General features: G+C 46.1%; 1 protein-coding gene across 2 annotated transcripts in view; it reads left to right on the top strand.

Moving 5' to 3' along the window:
• LOC147658893 (prostatic acid phosphatase-like) overlaps positions 1-18,374 on the top strand; it is a 300,334-nt gene that overhangs the window by 45,571 nt on the left and 236,389 nt on the right. The window lies entirely within an intron of this gene.

Below are 18,374 nucleotides of genomic sequence, written 5' to 3'. Positions count from 1 at the left end.
TAGAGCAGAGCAGAGTGGAAAAGAGCAGAGCGGCTAGGAGAAAAGCGGCAAAGAGTGGAACGGAGCAGAGCGGCAAAGAGTGTCGCAGAGCAGAGCAGTAAAGAGTGGAACAGAGCAACAAAGAGTGGAGCGGAGGAGATTGGTTAAGAGTGGAATGGAGCAGAGAGGCAAAGAGTGGAGAAGAGCGGAGCAGAGTGGAACAGAGAGGCAAAGTGTAGAGCTGTAAAGAGTGGAGCACAGCCAGCAGAGTGGCAAAGAGTGGAGCAGAGAAGAGCAGTAAAGAGTGGAGCAGCGCAGTAAAGAGTGGAACAGAGCAACAAAGAGTGGAGCAGAGCAGTAAAGAGTGGAACAGAGCAACAAAGAGTGGAGCAGAGCAGTAAAGAGTGGAACAGAGCAACAAAGAGTGGAGCAGAGCAACAAAGAGTGGAGCGGAGCAGAGCGGCAGAGTGGAGCGGAGCAGAAAAGCAAAGAGTGGAGCAGAGCAACAAAGAGTGGAGCGGAGCAGAGCGGCAGAGTGGAGCGGAGCAGAGAAGCAAAGAGTGGAGCAGAGCCGCAAAGAGTGGAGCAGAGCGGCAAAGAGGGGAGCAGAGGAGAGCGGCAAGGAGTGGAGGTGAGCAGAATGGCAAAGAGTGGAGCGGGGCAGAGCAGCAGAGTGGAGCGGAGCAGAGCGTCAAAGAGTGGAGTAGAGCAGCAAACAGTGGAGCAGAGCAGCAGAGAGTGGGGCGGAGCAGAATGGCAAATAATGGAATAGAGCAGAATGGCAAAGAATGGAGTGGAACAAAGAGGCAAGGAGTGGAGCAGAGCAGAGCGGCAAAGATTGGTGCTGGGTAGAATGGCAAAGAATGGAGTGGAACAAAGAGGCAAGGAGTGGAGCAGAGCAGAGCGGCAAAGAGTGGTGCAGAGTAGAATGGCAAAGGATGGAGTGGAACAAAGAGGCAAGGAGTGGAGCAGAGCAGAGCGGCAAAGAGTGGTGCAGAGTAGAATGGCAAAGAATGGAGTGGAACAAAGAGGCAAGGAGTGGAACAGAGCAGAGCGGCAAAGAGTGGTGCAGAGTAGAATGGCAAAGAATGGAGTAGAGCAGAGAGGCAAAGAGAAAGCAGATTGTAAAACAGCGGAGCAGAGCGGCATAGTAGAGCGGAACAGAGCAGTATGAGTGGAGCAGAGCGTCAAAGAATGGAGCGGAGCAGAGCAGCAAAGAGTGGAGCGGAGCTAAATGGCAAATAATGGAATAGAGCAGAATGGCAAAGAATGGAGTGGAACAAGGAGGCAACGAGTGGAGCAGAGTGGCAAAGAGTGGAGCAGAGTAGAATGGCAAAGAATGGAGTGGAGCAGAGCAGAGCGGCAAAGAGTGGTGCAGAATAGAATGGCAAAGAATGGAGTGGAGCAGAGCGGCAAAGAGTGGAGCAGAGTGGCAAAGACTTCTTACAGCGAGGTCTGCTTTACTCTTCTCCGACACACAGACCCAAATGGATCCCATTAGAACAAATCAATAACAATGTAAAAATATACCTAGGACACATCGCAGACCACACCACCTTCACGGATGTCTCTGCTCGCTACACAACTTGCCGCCCACGTCAAGGCTAAAGCTGCTGCTCAGCTGTTTGTGGTTGGACTCTTTGCAAGAAGCTGATAGAATAAAACCACACGCTCTATTCTGGGGAGGCCCGAGTGACTTTATCACAGCTGCCCCATTCACTTCCTCCTTCGGGGTCTCTGCAGCCTGCGCGCCACCCACTGCCTGGACTGATGCTCTCAAGCAAGCCTCAGATTGGAGCCAGTGCTCACAACATGGGTGCCCGCTCAGTGGCAGGGGATGCCACCATAGAGCGACCTCCTGGCTCGGACGCTGGTCTGACCACAGAGGACAAAGTCATGTATGAATAGAACGTGTTGGCAGGTGCGAAAAACAGACCCTGTGCAACAAGCAAAGTCTGCCCACCAAGATCTGCAACGTCCGCATAACGTTTAGACGGTTCGTAAGTCCTCGGCAAGGCAGGTCTGACCACAGGCCACTATCTCTACTGCCTCCGAAGAGTCCTTCATGCAGAGCTGACCTTCACAGGTCTGTAAGCAAGCTCCACCAGACACATGTATCACAGTATTATTTACAAGGAAACACTGGTCCTATGGTTTGTCCACCAATCTAGTAATGGCTGCTGTTATAACTAAACTTAAAAGTATTCTGCTTTTCACTTCAGAAGTATGACAGACAGTGAGCGCAGCAGCAGGTTGAACCTGTTTCACTACTTATCTCTGTATATATAAATTAAAGGCAGCAGTTGAAACTATATTCTATTCGACCAGTTTTACAAATGTGACAATTTTTGGCGTGACCTTGGAGAGACTGTTCTGGAAGATGGCGAAGACTTAAAACCAGTGAGGAAGATGCACTCTTCAGAGATTGGCTGAAACACTCCCCTGTAACCAAAGGCTGCACTTTGGTTCGCTCAGGCTATCTGCCTGCGCTTCCAAGAGGGACACCAGTGAGTTGGACATCCAGGGGAGCCTGCATGTTTGCTGGGCACAGTTCAGTCCTCCTATACACAGGGCACAGCCTGGATTCTTGGAAGTAGCTTTGCTGCTGTGACATGAGGAGAGGGGTCCAGGAATACACCAGCGTTCTGGTCCTCTGTGTGCTTTTGCTGTCAGTCCCTCGAAGTGGTCAAGATGTGAGTTTACCTCGGTACATGCTGGACGGATGCAGCCGGTACAGCAGCACCGTCCTGAGCATCCTTGAACTCCACCATCGCCCAAACTACCACAATCACATTGCGCCTACACATGTCCCACACATGGAGAATTGTCAGGAGGAGAGACTCATTAGGCACTGTGTTCAGGGGGTGTAGGTAAAAAGGCCACACACACACACACTTAGCCCGACACATGTCCCACACAGAAGGGTAGTCAGGAACCCTAGTTATGGAGCATGGACAGTAAGAAGTCTCACTGGGCGCTTTCTTCAGGGGGATGTAGGTAAAAAGGCCTGTGTCCCTGAACAACAATGATGCTGCCAAGGCCTCTAGGTTACTTACCCTGGAAAGAGCAGAATAGTCTTACCGGACACGCTCTCCACCGCTCTGAGCCACTTCTCTGCAGTGATCCTTACATAAACCTATGCTGGGTGAGCAAATTCGCTTTCATCCCCCGCTCTGCACCGGAATGAGCCCAGTTTTCTAGTTTTCAGTTGGGTTTCTGGCAAGTCTGTGGCCTAATTCCAGCTCACCATGAAGCTGTCTAGAGAGTTGTGTGGCCACTTGACCAGACCTACTGTTAGTCTTGCCTTTATTGCTCGTGTTGGGCAGGCACAGTCCACTCCCTGTTTGCTCCGATGATCACCCTGTAGTTTGGTTACAGAGAGCCAACAGGATGGATCAGATGACGCATTACCTTGAAAACCCAAGCAGCGCTTCATGACCCTAGTACAGTGCTGCTCCAGACCCCACCGAAAAATATCAGTGGAGCACTTTACAGAGATGTGCATGGTGCAAAGTAAGGTACAATCAAGACCACTTAACTGGTGACATTGCATTGATATGTACAGTATGCGTCAAGGTCTAACTGCTTACAATGGTACTCCTCATTTTGTAGACTCTGAGATCTCTGGGAATTATACTAGACAAACAACTTGAGTACAGAAGTGCCACGCTCAGTGGCCTTCCCAGATACAAACTGGCCCTTTTACTGTCCTCCTTTAATGCTGCGGTCAGACTCATCACCGGAACAGAAAGAAACAATCACATCTCCCCTGAGCTGAAATCCCTAAACTCAGTCCTGTATGAAACACAAATTCATCTAAAAATCGCTTGCATGACCCATAAAGCCATACATTTCAACACCCCAAGATACCTAGCACAAAAGCTGGAACTTTCTGGCGGATGTAGGACCTTGCAGAGCAACATGTGGGGGGAGGGCGGTTCCCAGGCGCCCTCAGGACTCTTTGTCACCAACTTTGGTCACAACATGTCACTGAAAACCATGCAAAGTTCTGTTTGATGATGCATGTGCTCTGGGGAGACAGACAAAGTATTGGTTAGAGGCAATGGATTGCAAATTTGCTTTCATTTAGTCATCAGTTGATTTTAGCCTGGAACTTTACCCAAGAGCACCCAAGTCTGGCACAATCACATAAAGAAGGGGAAAGGGAGAACAAACAATTCAGAAGAATTACCTCTGAAAATATCTGTTTAATAACCCTTTCTCGTACACCGGGAAACACATACAAATACACTATGAGAATACATAAATTAATGCATACATATTTCAGTGGAGCTGGATGTAGAAACGAGAATTTGTTGGGAAGTCATTGTATGAAGGCACATGGCAAATAGCCACTGGGCGTACGACGACATAAGAATAACAGAGGCGCTCAAAATGAATGAAAATACCAGCGCTCCTGAGGAGGGCTCATAAACCAAGAAAAATGATGTCCCTAAAATGGTCATAAAATGAGACCAGCGGAGGGATAGTGTACTTGGTCCCTGCTCTCGGAGAGTGGGAAACACAAGAAGAGGCATGACGAATGCAAGCATGAAAAAAGGAGAGAAAGAATAGGAGAGCGATGAAGCAGCCTACAAATGGGAAGCCTATGGGTGGTTTGAAGCCCACAAAGTACATACAGCGTGTCTCTTCGAGACAGCGCATCCCCTGTTTACAGCAGAGACGTAAAGATTGCTGCATATTGTTAAAAAAAGTACAAGACCATGACCAGGAGTTGCAGTATTGTCATTGTTTTTGATAAAACATAACAATAAGGTGGTAGTTACTCTGTTACCACCCAGGATGCCTCATTTTTTCGTCCAAATTGCTAAATAAGGAGGTAAAGCCCATAGCCCAGCACAATCAGTACTTGTGCTTTAGTTTTTGCTTCGAAATGTAGCGGCAAACACTGTATTTCTATAGTTGAGTGAATACATCAATCTTTATTGTGGTTTTCTCAGTTTAGTGGACCCGTTCGGCTACTTTGGCGTTCTGTGTGTCCCTGAATATCATATATTTATGCTTTTACGTTTTTTTTCAGCTATCACGAATTTGATTAATCCACATCGATGTATGTGCAAAGAGCAAACTATGCCTGAGAGCAATGGAGCACTGCACAACACTGGTTATAGCGTTTTCGGAATGCCTTTTATGCTAGTGGAACACTTCGTACACCTAGCAACACAGTAAACTGCGCAGAACAAGCCACAGAGTGCAAAGTGCATTTAGTAATCGCAATGCATTAATTTAACGGATTCTATGTTTTCTTGTTTCTAATTTTTATTCCCTGAAATATGAAAGAAGGATTGTGAATATGTGAGTAAGCATTAATCGCACAAACAAGTTTTATTGCTCAATACGTATTAATCAATAAATCATTTTTTGCAATATCCTATGGAATATTGTACTGTAGCTGATGTGAACATTTCAGTTTGCATAAGACAAGTATACATATTTGAATGGTATACAAGAGTGCATGGTGACATATAGGAAGGGTACCTAAACGCTATCTTTGTAACCCTCAAGGAAACATCAGGAAGCAATAATCCTTGTATTTAGGGTGTACTAGATGGGTCAAATCTGTCAACAGCAATGAGTTCTTACAGAAGTTTATATCATCAGCCACGACACCAAATCTCCCAGTCTACCACATGCTGAGATGAAGTTCAGGAAATTGGGTTCACCATGCCCAATTATTGTCAAAGTTTTATTCTATTCTCTTATTTTTTCTATGAGCAGAACAAATTATCTGATCATTCCTCAGTGGTGGAAGGCTGACTGTAAACCCAGTGGCCCGTTGTGTTAAATGGTTTTGCATTAGAAAAGCCTGCTGTTCCCAAAATCACAGGCTTTGTGACCACACAAACCTATGTCACAATGTCTTTGTGAATTGCAATATACGCTTTACAAAGCATAATGAATTGCAAAAATGTTTTGACCCCATATATGTCCGAGGTCTCCTCAGAACGCGGCCTGGTTACTACCCATTGTTAATTTTAATCATGGGAAGTTCTGTTGGTCAGTGGCCCTGGTTGCCTCGGTACTGCTAAAATCAGCGCATTTTGAGCAGGCAACGATACTCTAGAGGCTCTATTACAAACAACCCCCCAGAGCAGAAGATGAAAGATTGAGTTGTATAATCACCTATAATATTTTCCAACAGTGTGAAGAAGGCCATTAACATAAATTGGCACCTCCTAGATTTTGGCAGTCTGTATTGGAGGAATCTATGTTCTCCATTAAAAGAGGTACCAACTTGCAAAACATTTTGGTACACACAAGAACATCTACACTGAATTCTGAAGTTAGGACTACTACATCATGAGGTTTACCCCTGGTGAGGGGTCACTTTCCATGTGGCAGGTGTATTGTTTGTACATTGACATCATGGGCCTTACAAACACTTTGGCAACTCAATAAACACGTCAGTTGCAATTCAGAGAACATCATTTGCCTGATCTGTGTTGATTAAAGTACATCAACATGATGACTTGTATGGTTTGGATTCGGCTAGTGGAATGCTAAATTAATATCTTCTTCAAAAGAAACACAACATATATAACTAATCACTTTCTTGAATGTGGTCATTTAGAGAAGGACATGGAATGTATTATGTAATTTTATGCAGATTTATAGAGCACACTATCGCTGGGAGCGTATCGGGGCATTGAGCAGGTGTGGGTCTAATCATACCTAGGAGCTGGTGGAACTACTCAAAAAGACAGGTCTTCAGCTTCTTCCATAATTCAAGAAGTGAGAAGGAGGCTCTTATGTGTAGCAGCAGATCACTGGGTCTGCTTTTCTGTGTGCATTGGATGTGCGCAAGCAAAAGTTCGGACAAGCAGAGGTGTACAGAAGGTTTGTGAAAGCAGATGCGATTGTTGAGGAATGCTGGGCTAGGATTATTTAGTGCCTTGAAAGTGTGGGTCAGGAGTTTGAAATGTGCTTGCTTGTGAATGTGGAGCAAGTGGAGCTAGTGGAGCTCCTTCAGGTGTGGTGCGATGTGAGTGCAGCGTGGGCGGTTGAGAGTGATTCTGGCCACTGAGTACTGAATGGTCTGCAGTCCTGGCATAGAGGGTGTTTGCGTAATCCAGCGTGGCCGCAACCTCATCTGCAGAGTTCCACAAGGATCCTCCCTGAGCCTCTTCATTTCACAGGTGATTCCTCTAGCCAGCATCACCCGCTCTCATGACATCAATGTCCTTTCCTATGCTGACGACGACCACACGCAACTCATTCTCTCCCTCCCGGACAAGCCCCGGAATAAGTTCAATGCATGCATGACTGAAATTAGCCACTGGATGAAGACCATCTGTCTAGAGTTGAACACCAAGAAGACAGAGCACATTATAGAGAGACTCCACCTGGTGGCCAACAGAGATAGGACCAACATCCACCCCAACACTGAAAGAGAATGATGAGGGCACACAATCTTTGTTACCTCCTCATCCTCTTCCTCACCCCGGAACTTAGTAGCATAAGTTGTAATCCTTCCCGAGAGGCACCTCACTGACACCTAAAACAAAAACCATCATGAGTCCTCAAAGGGAGTGGCTTTGCCCCCTACTATATGCACTCTATTGTCAGAGGATACCCTAATCCTGTTCTTGTGTCTGACCAATACAGACTCTCTGCCCTGCCCTCATCGGAGAGTCCACCTTTGGTATTTTCCGTTTTCTTACGTGTTGTGCATGTAACGAATCCATAGGTATTTTGTGATCGTGGCTGATTTGGCCCTGCCTGGCCAAGGGTCCATTGCCTACTGTCAGTCTTTGGAAGGTAATGCTTGCCCGTGTGTTGACGGATGCCTCCTTCCGTGTGTCCCCCGAGTGCGATTAATTTCTTGTTCCATCTGCTGCACCCTGAGGAAAGTAGGGATTGCCTGTATGTTATCAGATGCCTGCTTTCTGTGGCTCTCCCTGGATCCTCAACTAGCTACTCCCTTGGTAGACTGTATGTGGGGTGCTGGCTGTTCGTTTCTTTTTAGGTCTCGCCTGAGCCAGAGGATGCGCTGCTCTGGCGAGACTTTTAGTAAGTGGGCTTCAAAAAGCTCACCACACACTGTTGCTTGTAGCCAAAAGCTTACTGTTATGCGAACAGTAACGCGCACAGGTGCCATCTGGTTTTCCTCTCAGGGTCTTTGGCCATCGCTCTTCCAGGCACGCGCGCGCACCCCTCGCAGGCTCACCTCCTGCTCCCCCTCTCAGTTAACAGTTAACTTTCGCAGCCGCGGGGCCGCGCTTGTGTTTTACAGCTTTTTTTTCAATTAAGCACTGTTTTTACTGTACATTTTATGTGTTGTTAAATATGTTTTTGTCATTTTATTATGTCTTAGCAACTTTTGTAATATTCGTATCGCAAATTATTTTGCACGCTACAAGCAAATTGTCCTGGCATTCGCCTGGAACCACTGTGCCTCGAAGATGTAGCGCCAACCCTCCTCATTCTTATGTGGCAAGTGAGTTCCCGCATTGACTCGTACAGCCTTTTTGTCGCAGCTCATCACACGGTGACAAGGAACGTCTCCACAGTCTCACGGGACTCCCGCTACTGCAACAACATTTTACTGTAGAATGAAAAACTCTGCGATGGCGCGGCGCCATTATTGCCCCAAATTCCGAATTCATGGGACTGTGAGCCAGGATGTAAAAGTCGTCACTGATTAACCTTTGCCGCCGGAGAATATTGCCTAATTGGTCTTGGCAACTTCCACGCGCTTTGGCACACTTTGCGGGGCACCTTTCATCCCCGGCGTTCGCCATTGCCTTATGTTTTTTGCTGAAATTCTTCCTCTATTATAAACCCATCAGAGACAGCGGTGACTTTACTGCACTTTCATGTAAAATATGTGTGAATCACCTTGCTGCTGTGACATCTGTAATAATCTAATACAATCAATCTCGGTCTGCCTCGCGCACGCGGTCACTGGGCTCGTTTGTGCGACTGGCTGCTTCTCTACTCGCTCAGATATTTTCTGATGATGATTTGCAGCTGTTCATTCCTGGTGGATCTGGTAGGTGGGAAGTGCCATTTTATTCCTGAGAAAATAACCAAATTTGCGCTTTCATGTAAAACTTTTGAAATAAGCCCATTAGTTAAAACAAGCATCGGCATAGCCAATAGGTCTCGCCTTTTGGACCTTATAAGTGTTTAACCATGCAACAGTTAATGTTGTTGTAGTAAGGATATTGTGCTGCATAACCAAATACTTATAAGGTCCCAAAGGCGAGACCTATTGGCTATGCCAATGCTTGTTCTTTTTCTGCTCACTTGTAAGTGTTGTCTCCCTACCAATTCTGCTTGGTTGCCCCTCATTGCTGTCAGCAACCCATCTCCCTATGGACCTGTGTGGTGGGCACCTTTCTTTCAATGCTCTCCAGAGCCGTGCCCTTACGAGACGTTGCTGAGGTTCTTCACGTTTCACGCAGGGGGTGAGATTACGTGTCCTGTTCTCCTCCTATCTCAGCTAAAGAACTCACTTCATGCCATCTCGGTTAGACAAGGGTAGCTTTACACAAGGTGTGATCTATCAGTAGATTTGTAAATCGCTACTTGTCACCCGTGAGGGTTCTGTGCGCTGGCTCCGCTCCTCTCAGTATCCAGCACAGCTTCATGTGGTGGGTTGTCCCATTCTCTGGGTTTCTTTTTGTGGTGCTGTAGACATCATCTTGGATCAAGCTTGTCTTTCCGTTGCTCCATCATGTTGCGGTTGAGCACAGCTCTGCCATGTTTAGTTGGTTATCGGTGATCCATCTACCTGCCCTCCTTCTGTTTCGGTCCTGCTTCTTTCCGTCTGTTGTCAGTCTAGCGCCTCTTTCAAAGTTCTCTCTTGCTACCCTGGGGGAGCTTCCAGTATGGGTTGGATGCACACATCAAGCATTCATTGTGCCATAGGGATAAGATCTCTGGTTGAGGGCCAAGCTCATCGTGTCATGTCGCTTTTAATTTGCCTTGGGGTTATACATTAGCAGACAGGAAAAGAATGGGGTGAAAAAATTATCCCCAATTATTCGCTCGGCTGATCCCTATATTTTATTTCCGTGTAAATAATGCAGAAATTTGAAGTAGCCGAAGAGTTGTTTCATTTTTCAGAAAGAGCAAAACAGCAGCATGAGGTCTTTCACAGATGAAACCCGTTATTAACTACAAGTTGAACCACGCTAGTTCCTTCCTAAAGGAAGTTACACTGGAAGTTAAACAGATGCTTCCTTACAATGAGATGCAATCCATACATATTACAGTATTTAAAAGATAAGCAAAGGTGGTTGAAAGGTGAAAAAAGAAGAATCATGCATCCTGTTTCGATGCATTACTTCGTATTGTATAATTAATTGTGTGAATGGGAATGGAATGACTATGAAGGGGCACTGGCAAAGCTAATGAGTTTTGCGTTGGCTGTCAACCTTTTGTCTTTGTCAATGGTTGTTTTGTTTGGTAATGGTTCTTGTAAAACGGTACTTTAGGGCAAGCTTCAAAACATAACAGAACACGGACTATGAGCAGAAATGTTTTGTTTCATAAAGAAACGCATTGCGATTGTAGTCCCTGGCACCGAAGGGAACTATTTTGTGTGCACATGCTCCCTGTGAAAGAGCTGAAGGCGGTGTCACTCACAGTGAATTTATCTAAGGGCTGGAGTGGGCTGGCACACATGCCATCGCAGGCGAAAGGAAAATGTGAATGGCACAACAATAGGCCAATGGATGATTCGGGTGGCTGAAAGCCCCTAGAAGTAAGTATAGCGTGTATATAACTTTAGTAAACTCGAAAGGTGTTGGCTAACGCCAGACAAAACGTTGCTTTTCTTTATAGTAGCAGAGTTTGAAGGGGAAACACAGGTTTGGCAGGAAGATGGACGGAACAACACTTTCTCTGTTTTGGATTCAAATTACCTTGAAGGCAGCGACTGGCATGCGCCCCCGGGCTAGTGACCATGTGCTGACTTGCAAATAATCGTACAGTGAACGCCTCGGCTTGAATAAGTGAACTACTTATCAGGAAATGTGAGTCATGCCTCTCTCTTGCTCAGCAGCTTCAAGAACAGGTTCTTCCTACACCTTAGGAATCCAAGAACAAACTCCCAGGGCAGAGTTTTGTCCTTGAAAACAACAATGACCTTAATGTGCAGTAAGTTTTGTTCCCTGTGTGCGGCAGCCATTGTGCAATCTTTATGCCCAAAAGCTCGATGTATCCAATGGGGGTCTCGGGTAGGGAAATCTAGTGGCCGTCGCTGTGTCTGGGTATGAATTGGTGGTCCTCTGGTGGACGGACCACCAGATCAAGGATACCCACCAGTGGGGCTCCCCAAGGCTCCACCATAAGGAATTTAAACAATTGGAGCCTCACCTATATGTATACACATCCACATAAAAAACCAACAGGAGTAGGGACCCCTCCTTATTAGTGTCCCCGGGGATTTGTCAATGACATAGATCCAATGGTTAGAATGTGTGGAGATACTAAAAATCACACAGGACCACTCAACTTCATCCACCAGAAAAGTGTGAAAGATAGAGAGAGTACCTCACGGTAGCACCACCCGAGGGGGTTCCGGGTTAGTAATTGCCGGTATACCCACTTCTCATCATTGGCCACTCTCTCTATGTGAAAAGACAAAAGTGCACTAAAGAAAGATAATAGTGCAGACGTGAGAACAGTGATGTGAAAAAACACAAATAGTGACAAACGTCTCACCACTGACACATAATTTGAAGTGTACAGAGCAGATGTATAGACCCCTAACCAAACACACAAATAATATGTAAAAGTGTGGTGGGGTTGTGCTTGCTTTACCGTTTTATTCTGATGCAGCAGAACCCCACTTCTTAAAAATGGTAAATATGTACCATAACTCTTTTCAATCTCAAGCCGACATGTTTCATCGCTGCAATTTTAGCGATTTCATCAGGGCAATGAGGGGTAAAAAATTCTCAGTCTTTTCATGAAGTCATGGACCTGTGTGAAAGAGAAAAAAGACGCAAAAGTGCGTCGTTCAAACCCCTACATATGGGGCATCGCTGAAGCAGCTTGATAATGACACGCAAATTTCAGATAATTTTACCTTGAGGGTGCTACGTTAGCACATACCAGCACCACTCAAAAAGGGGGCACCGTGTTAAGTGTCCACGTGTCCCAACATGTGACCGACTCTAATCACAGCCACCTGTACATAGAGGGAGACAAAGACCGAACAAATTCACATTAATGTCTCCATAGGTGCAGGTAGCTGTCGCGTTCTGACCCGTGTGGGTTCAGCCGCTCTGGTCTCAAAGCACAACCCCTCGGTCTACCGCCCATTACAGGGGTGAAACATACATATGCCAGCGAGGGGTGTTAGAGGAGAGCTCACGCTTAACGCTCTATCAACAAGTAGAATTTCAATTATGCGTACGCGGTCACTGCATCACATGTATCAAGTCAGTTTACTCTTAACGCTACGGAAATGACACCATTCACCATAACACCAGCGGTCAGCCCCCCAGCCTCCTTACTGTCGCCGAGTCCCTCCGGCGCTTCCGACGATCCACGCATCCATTCAGTGCCGGGATGCGGAAGTAGCCGGTGGCGGGACGCGACTCCGCCCCCCACGTCAACGTGAGGGGGCGGCCATCTTGGATTGGTTCCAAAGTGAACCCACACTGCACCAGCGTTGGTAGGCTACAGCGAAGTTCATAGCCCAAGAATGCTACCGGAGTATCACCCTTTACAAAGATGCATGGATAGGAATTTAATTAAATATATCTATTCAATAGATCAACCCCCTCTAGACTTATTTAGAGACAGACTGTTGGGCAACTAAAATTTCTGGATTTGTTATGAATTAGACAACTGCTTAATGATGCAACTCTGTGGTGACCAGATGCTTCATAGGCGCCTGATGTTTCGCCTGATATTTATACCAAGTCCCCCTAGGTGATATTAGATAGAATGATAAGCCTTCGCAAGGCAGGTAATTGTGGGTTCTGGCACATCGACCGTAGTGTTTCAAAGGTTGTGCCTAGTCAAGATGCATATGTGAAGGGGGTGGAGGTGGGGGAGGCGGGGGTAATTACATTAGGTACTCCCTCTAGTACTGTGATGTTAGTTTTAGCAGTGAGGACAGAGGAGAGGATGCGAGAACAGAGCCCTGTTATCGCCTGCTGACCTTATTCCATTCAATATTTTCATTAAGTCCCTCAAGGTCAGCCTTCTCCAAAAAAATCCATTTTGCCTCTTTCCTTGCTAGAATGCTTTCCAGGTTGTGACTGTCACCCACCACCTTCTCCAAAACAGTCCACCTCAGATTTTTGGGGTCATGTCCAGTGACACTGAAATGTTGTACCAAGCGAGTTGTTAACTTCTTTGCTCTTATGGTACTAAGATGCTCCTGTATTCTTATTTTGACCTTGCGAGTGGTAAGACCGATATAGTAAAGGCCACAACTGCACATGAGTCTGTAAATAACATGTGTCGTGTTGCAGTTGCTAAACCTGTTTAGGAACCAGGTTTTGGCCCCCGCAAAATTACACTTTTTGTTGGTGTGGTGAGCCCACAAACTGAGCAACTGCCGCATGGATAATGTCCAGAAGGAACAGTACTCGTTTTGGCCGTGTTAGGGTTACGGGTGTGTACCAATTTATCTCGCAGGTTGGAGGCTCTTTTAAATGCAAAGCGTGGAGTTGGCATTTTATGGTCCCTTGTATCAAGTATCGACCAATGTTTCTTTATTATCTGCCTTATTTTGGTCGAGAGGGGGTCAAAAGTGGTGACTACAGGGAGGCATGATTGCTTCTCTTTGCTGTTACGCTCCAACAAAACATCACGTGGGGTATTCAAGGCCTGCCATTCCTCCTTGGTCAAATTGTGACCCGAGGAACAATTTGACCAAGGAGGAATGGCAGGCAATTGGTACTCTACAAAGAAATGTGGCTATTACCATCAAGCCAGCCGACAAAGGCGGTGCTGTAGTCATACTCAACACCAGTGACTACGAAACAGAGATCCTAAAGCTTCTGGGGGTCCGTACGAATTACCAGCCTTTGATGCGTGATCCCACGCCAGACCTTGCCAACACCATCAAGAGCATGGTGTCAGATGCAGTGTCTAAAAAGTGGATCTCAGCCAAGGAGGCGGACTTTATCATCAACAGCAATCCAAGGGTGCCGGCATTTTACATCTTGCCTAAAATTCATAAGCCCCAACGTCCACCTCCTGGGCGTCCCATTGTCTCTGGGATCCAATCCATTTTGGAACCTTTGTCTCAGTTCGCTGACTTCTTCCTCAGGGAAGCGGTGGTAACCCAGGAGTCATATGTACAAGACACCACGGACATTCTTAATATCCTGAAGGAAACACCTTTTGACCCTGCTAACCAACTATTGGTTACAATTGACATCGAGTCACTGTATACCAGCATCCCCCAGGATGCCACGCTGGTGGCAGCAGCGCGGGCCCTGGGGGAAATGGAGTGGTTCTATGACACACCACAAACATTCGTCATGCAGTGTGTCGAACTGGCACTTACAAGAAATGTTTTTGAGTACCAGGGACAACTATACCTACAGACCTCCGGCACGTCAATGGGGGCTACATTTGCTCCCAGCCTGGCCTGCATTTATGTGGGCCAGGTCGAGAAGAATGTGATCCTCCATGAGACGAATCCATATAGAGGGAATATCTCTCTGTGGAGACGTTATATTGACGACGTCCTCTGTATCTGGACAGGTACAGAGGACCGGCTCAATACCTTCTTACAATGGCTGAACCAGGTAGATGAGAGTCTACGCTTCACCTGGACCATCAGTAACAGCTCGGTGGTTTACCTTGATGTTGACATCACAGTGTCCGACTCACAATTGGTCACGAGTGTGCACCACAAAAGTACGGATAGGAACTCCCTCCTCCACTACCACTCTTTTCATCCCAGATCCCTCCGGGACAATCTCCCGGTGGGTCAGTTTTTGAGGTACAGGCGGAACTGCTCGTCCACAGAGACTTTTGTGGAACAGTCCTCTGAGTTGGTCACTAAACTGAAACAACGGGAATATCCTACCAGAGTGATTAAACATGCACAGAAGAGGGCCTTGAATACCCCACGTGATGTTTTGTTGGAGCGTAACAGCAAAGAGAAGCAATCATGCCTCCCTGTAGTCACCACTTTTGACCCCCTCTCGACCAAAATAAGGCAGATAATAAAGAAACATTGGTCGATACTTGATACAAGGGACCATAAAATGCCAACTCCACGCTTTGCATTTAAAAGAGCCTCCAACCTGCGAGATAAATTGGTACACACCCGTAACCCTAACACGGCCAAAACGAGTACTGTTCCTTCTGGACATTATCCATGCGGCAGTTGCTCAGTTTGTGGGCTCACCACACCAACAAAAAGTGTAATTTTGCGGGGGGCAAAACCTGGTTCCTAAACAGGTTTAGCAACTGCAACACGACACATGTTATTTACAGACTCATGTGCAGTTGTGGCCTTTACTATATCGGTCTTACCACTCGCAAGGTCAAAATAAGAATACAGGAGCATCTTAGTACCATAAGAGCAAAGAAGTTAACAACTCGCTTGGTACAACATTTCAGTGTCACTGGACATGACCCCAAAAATCTGAGGTGGACTGTTTTGGAGAAGGTGGTGGGTGACAGTCACAACCTGGAAAGCATTCTAGCAAGGAAAGAGGCAAAATGGATTTTTTTGGAGAAGGCTGACCTTGAGGGGCTTAATGAAAATATTGAATGGAATAAGATCAGCAGGCGATAACAGGGCTCTGTTCTCGCATCCTCTCCTCTGTCCTCACTGCTAAAACTAACATCACAGTACTAGAGGGAGTACCTAATGTAATTGCCCCCGCCTCCCCCACCTCCACCCCCTTCACATATGCATCTTGACTAGGCACAACCTTTGAAACACTACGGTCGATGTGCCAGAACCCACAATTACCTGCCTTGCGAAGGCTTATCATTCTATCTAATATCACCTAGGGGGACTTGGTATAAATATCAGGCGAAACATCAGGCGCCTATGAAGCATCTGGTCACCACAGAGTTGCATCATTAAGCAGTTGTCTAATTCATAACAAATCCAGAAATTTTAGTCGCCCAACAGTCTGTCTCTAAATAAGTCTAGAGGGGGTTGATCTATTGAATAGATATATTTAATTAAATTCCTATCCATGCATCTTTGTAAAGGGTGATACTCCGGTAGCATTCTTGGGCTATGAACTTCGCTGTAGCCTACCAACGCTGGTGCAGTGTGGGTTCACTTTGGAACCAATCCAAGATGGCCGCCCCCTCACGTTGACGTGGGGGGCGGAGTCGCGTCCCGCCACCGGCTACTTCCGCATCCCGGCACTGAATGGATGCGTGGATCGTCGGAAGCGCCGGAGGGACTCGGCGACAGTAAGGAGGCTGGGGGGCTGACCGCTGGTGTTATGGTGAATGGTGTCATTTCCGTAGCGTTAAGAGTAAACTGACTTGATACATGTGATGCAGTGACCGCGTACGCATAATTGAAATTCTACTTGTTGATAGAGCGTTAAGCGTGAGCTCTCCTCTAACACCCCTCGCTGGCATATGTATGTTTCACCCCTGTAATGGGCGGTAGACCGAGGGGTTGTGCTTTGAGACCAGAGCGGCTGAACCCACACGGGTCAGAACGCGACAGCTACCTGCACCTATGGAGACATTAATGTGAATTTGTTCGGTCTTTGTCTCCCTCTATGTACAGGTGGCTGTGATTAGAGTCGGTCACATGTTGGGACACGTGGACACTTAACACGGTGCCCCCTTTTTGAGTGGTGCTGGTATGTGCTAACGTAGCACCCTCAAGGTAAAATTATCTGAAATTTGCGTGTCATTATCAAGCTGCTTCAGCGATGCCCCATATGTAGGGGTTTGAACGACGCACTTTTGCGTCTTTTTTCTCTTTCACACAGGTCCATGACTTCATGAAAAGACTGAGAATTTTTTACCCCTCATTGCCCTGATGAAATCGCTAAAATTGCAGCGATGAAACATGTCGGCTTGAGATTGAAAAGAGTTATGGTACATATTTACCATTTTTAAGAAGTGGGGTTCTGCTGCATCAGAATAAAACGGTAAAGCAAGCACAACCCCACCACACTTTTACATATTATTTGTGTGTTTGGTTAGGGGTCTATACATCTGCTCTGTACACTTCAAATTATGTGTCAGTGGTGAGACGTTTGTCACTATTTGTGTTTTTTCACATCACTGTTCTCACGTCTGCACTATTATCTTTCTTTAGTGCACTTTTGTCTTTTCACATAGAGAGAGTGGCCAATGATGAGAAGTGGGTATACCGGCAATTACTAACCGGGAACCCCCTCGGGTGGTGCTACCGTGAGGTACTCTCTCTATCTTTCACACTTTTCTGGTGGATGAAGTTGAGTGGTCCTGTGTGATTTTTAGTATCTCCACACATTCTAACCATTGGATCTATGTCATTGACAAATCCCCGGGGACACTAATAAGGAGGGGTCCCTACTCCTGTTGGTTTTTTATGTGGATGTGTATACATATAGGTGAGGCTCCAATTGTTTAAATACTGTATGAGTGGGGGGCTGCCTTACCTATTCCCTTCCCCCTATACCCCCAAGTGATTGTTCCACCATAAGGAACCCCGCTGGCCCCCGCGTACTGCTTTATGGCAGATGTTGAGTTACCAAAGTCTTAATAATTTCTTTTGAGTTTTAATGATAGAAATTGGGGTTTGTGGCACAGAGAAAGAGCAGGGGGGGCTCAGAAAAGGAGATTACTTTGTAGCTCTGACGAATTCTGCTTAGAAGGTGGCTGGTGATCTCTTTAATGTATTGTGTTAAAAAGTAGTTGAAGTTTCATCGTGACACCCACAGTTTTGGGTCAGGTTGTCGTCTGGACAGTGGGTGAAATGTGAGTTGTTCTGGCTAATTTACTATTGGGGTCCATGAGAAAGAATTACATTTTAGGTTTCGACTACAGTGCTTGAGCTGCACTTGTGAAATATCTTGTACTTATTATGTTTTAAAAGGGGGCTCTTATTAGTTCCCATCTCGGAATTACTGTGTTCATTCGCTGGAACTTTTGTGGAACTTTTTTTCGGTTAACTTCACCTGGCTGTATTTACGATACTTCTATTAAAGCTGTTCACACTGCTTTATCCCCATTCACTCTCAAGATAAGCTCTCTTCACACGGAAAAGGCAGGCAGGTTCTAACAGTATGCTGAAATGCTTACTTTTTAATACTTAGTTGTGTAAAGCAGATGCTTTAGCCCTAGACTGTTTGTAGCATTTCCTATTCATGCCTCAATACTTTTCTTTGCACTTTGTAGGCATTATCAGATTGATTTTTTCAACTTAATGTATTTGGTCATTATGATCAAATTCTAAATGTTGTAATAAACATTGC

Source organism: Lissotriton vulgaris, unplaced genomic scaffold, assembly GCF_964263255.1.
Source record: "Lissotriton vulgaris unplaced genomic scaffold, aLisVul1.2 SCAFFOLD_1219, whole genome shotgun sequence".
NCBI lineage: Eukaryota > Metazoa > Chordata > Amphibia > Caudata > Salamandridae > Lissotriton > Lissotriton vulgaris.
This window is presented reverse-complemented; position numbering and strand designations above follow the sequence as displayed.